The sequence below is a fragment of the Capsicum annuum genome, unplaced genomic scaffold (assembly GCF_002878395.1).
Source record: "Capsicum annuum cultivar UCD-10X-F1 unplaced genomic scaffold, UCD10Xv1.1 ctg61536, whole genome shotgun sequence".
NCBI lineage: Eukaryota > Viridiplantae > Streptophyta > Magnoliopsida > Solanales > Solanaceae > Capsicum > Capsicum annuum.
In genome coordinates this window covers 627-4,324 of record NW_025870448.1, presented here as the reverse complement: position 1 = coordinate 4,324, position 3,698 = coordinate 627, and the positions used below count along the sequence as shown (strand labels likewise).

Below are 3,698 nucleotides of genomic sequence, written 5' to 3'. Positions count from 1 at the left end.
CCTTTAGGTAAATCAAAATTCTCTGCATCATACCTCAAAATCAGCCACATTAATGCTGAGATTTGCCATCTCTTCAGGTGACCATGGCTTTCTCCACCATTCTTCGGAATCTTCACCATCTGCCAATCTCCTAAAAGCTCAACCTTCCTCACGTCTATTATCCTTTTCATTGCCAGGTTACCTTCCTTGTTAGTTAGAGCAGCCAAGTCAGCTCCGACAAATCCTGGGGTTGAGCTAGCTATCTTCATGACATCAATGCACCTTCAACTCTTAGGTTACGTGTGAGCACAGACAAAATTTGCGACCTTGCATTTTCATCAGGAATACCCAAGGCAATTTCACGGTCAAATCGTCCAGGCCTCCTCAATGTTGGGTCAATAGCATCAGGTCTATTTGTGTCCCCAATTACTAGGACATAGTCAGGTCCACGATTAGATCCGTTTGATTTTGCTTCACTATTTCTTTTATCAGAAGGTAAAGCACTTTCCTCTGCATCATTAGGTTTTACAACTCTATGTGACTCATCCATGCACGTCAACAGCTGTGTTACAATGTGCTGCTCCATTTCTTTCTGTAAATTTTCTGTTTTGGAAGCAATTGCATAAATCTCATCAATAAATACAATAGAAGGTGCCGTTCGGTATGCCTTCGAGAACAGTTCCCTTATGTTCTCTTTTGATGCACCTGAAATTGAGAACTATCCAATTAAAATGCCCTTAGGTTGACAGCACTAAGAAAACGCACACCCACTCCTCAGAACACTCAACAAGACTGTCATAATACTGAATGATGCACCATGATTGCTGTTAAAATAGCAGGCTTACGGATTCCCACGAATATACTCCAAAGTGGACATTGGGAGCATATTCATTTTCTAAGGGGTAACACACTTCAAATATGCCCAGCGTAAATAGTAACAACAACAATAACATGCCCAGTGTAATCTCACAAAGTGGGGTAGAGTAGGTGCACACATACCTTACCCTACCCTAGAGGTAGAGAGGTTGTTACCGATACTCTAGGGTAGGGAGGTTGTTACCGATACACCCTCGGTTCGATGATACACAGACAAAAGCTAATAGATGATAGTGACGTGAAACAAAATCAAATATCAAACAGTTAGACCAATTCTATTATAAATTATGCTAGCAAACATACAAAATAATGACGCGAACAATCAAATAGAACAAAGAATCAGTTTCACCTGAAACTCCAGAAACCAACTCAATAGCCGAAAGTTTATAAAATGGAACACCAGTCTCATCAGCAAAAGCATGAGCTAGCTTTGTTTTGCGACAGCCAGGCGGACCGTGGAAGAGTATCCTAACTCCAAGATGCTTAGCCAACTGAGGATGATACAATGGAACAATTACCTCCATTTTCACTTCCTCCAGTACTCCATCCATTCCTCCTAAATCCTTAAACCTTGGACCATCAACACTCCCATCACTACCCCCAAACCTTTCCCCCTCTCTAACCCCTCCTTCTAAATCCCTAGTCACTTCGTTTCTTCTTCCTCCTCGTTTAGACAACATATCAATATTCTTCATCTTTTCATTAGTATTTTTGTGAACAACCTCGTACTCAATTTTTTTCTACTTTTGAGGAAGTACTATTCGCCTGTTGATTGTACGTATGTCGAAGCATCGACTTCATTAAATCAGGTTTTTCTTCCAATTTCTCTCCATAAATAGCATCGGAAGACGAAGTATATGCTTCTTCATCTTCAGCATCGCTTTCGGAAGTAGTAGCAAGAGTCGTCGACGATGAGCCCTCCCCTTCCTGCTTCTCTTTCTGGCTATTCATTATGTGTTTCTTAAGCAAACGCTGCTCAATGTCTTCTCTTTTAGTTTCTTTTTCGGAGGCGTTACTTGTTCTGTTTCAGTTCGGAGCTGGAGAACTTCCTCGACGCGTTTCGTAAACGGCTGTCACTTTTCATGCGAAGGACGATGAAAGTGGCCTCCTTCATCCGCCGCCGCTGCGTCCTCCCCTTTCCATCGCTAAATTTTACGATTTGGCTATTGGAGGTTTAGTTCTTTCTTTGGGGTTTTAGGTCCCTGCTGGAACTCCACATCAACAAAAATGGACCAAAACCTGTTTTAGATTAGTAATTTTATTTCTCATGTTTTCATCTTTTTTCAATTTATTCTTTTTTTTTTTACATTTTTTTTTTATGTAAAAAAAAATGGAAAATGATCAAATTTAAGTCTCTAGTTTAGAAAATTGTTAAAAAATTCTACTCCCTCCGTTCTAAATTATGTGTCGCTATTTGACCGGACACGATATTTAAAAAATAAGTATTGACTGTGTTAAAGTTACAAAATTACTCTTCTAAAAAAAATAGTAGTATTTAAAATCAAGTGGGACCACTAAAGGTAAAATTGTAATTGTGTTTTTAAAAACTTACCAAATAAGGAAAGACGACATTCTTTTTGGGACGGGCCCAAAAGAAAATGGCAACACATAATTTGAGACGGGGGGATTATTATATTTTGAGGTCAAATTTACACTTTTTGTCATACGGGTCAGATTTATCCAATGCTTTAAAAAATTGGCTAAATATACCCTTAATCATACTTTGAGATCAAGTTTATCTTCGATATCATACTTTAGGAACAAACTTACTCTCGTTGTTAAGAAACTTTTTACACATACCTTCCTTTAATAGAAAGGCTCAAATCAACGTTTTAGATGCTCAATTTTAAAAAGTAAAAACATTCTAATCTAACTTGTCCAATTCAAATCGAGCCACAAAAAAGACACAAAATAAATACAACTCTCTCTCAATTCTGTTGGTCGAATTCTTTCAATGAGAAAATATACTTCTCTTTCAACGTGTAGCATGGGTAGGTTATTTATAAATGAACCAAAAGTAAACTAAACAACCTCACGTTGAAAGAGAAGTGTATTTGTTCATTGAAAATATTTGTAATATCTCACATTCAGTTATACAAATTAAAAACTCCATCAGTTACAATTTCTCTGTCTTCATCAGTTACACATTAAAAACTCAATCAGTTACAATCTATCTGTCTTCCACAGTTACACACATTAAAAAAAAAAATCATTTTCTCCAGCAATTTTACAAACTATTTCATCATCCAGCAATCCCAGTTCTCTTGTCAAACTCAACTCTCAAGAATCCAAGGGAATTGATTCAAGAAAACAAGTCTAATCCCTTCTCCAGATCTCAAGATCTTCAAACGTTTTGAGGTAAGTAGAATCATTCGTTACTCTTGCTTCTGGACGTTTTACTGTTATCTAATTCAAAAATCAAATTGCTCCCAACTATTTAGGATTAATGAAATCTCTACAGCTTTATCTATGAAATTTAAATTGTTAAAGTAACTAGTTGGAATGTGTTCAGATAACTCTATATCACGTCCTTTCCAAAATTTTGTGAATTCTTATACTATGAAAGATTACAATTTCAAAGTCAAGTGATTACACCTAAGAGCACAGTATTCTGTAAACAAAGTGAGGTTGCAACAAAAGATCTAATTACATAATTTGTTGATCAAAGGTGACCTCTCCTAGTTATTATTAAATTTCTAAATCTACTCTTTCTTTGACTTCATTGCCAAATTGTATATTCATCTATAACGTTGTTTTTGTACACGGTTCACTTTCAAGCAGTCCTTATCTGATACACCAGTGTTGCAGCCTTGTAGCTACAATATGCTTCTTTACTTTCTTTT

The 3,698-nt window shown here is 36.7% G+C and overlaps 1 pseudogene; it reads right to left on the bottom strand.

Moving 5' to 3' along the window:
• Positions 1-27: 27 nt before the first annotated feature.
• LOC107852055 lies at positions 28-2,000 on the bottom strand (annotated as a pseudogene).
• Positions 2,001-3,698: the final 1,698 nt, after the last annotated feature.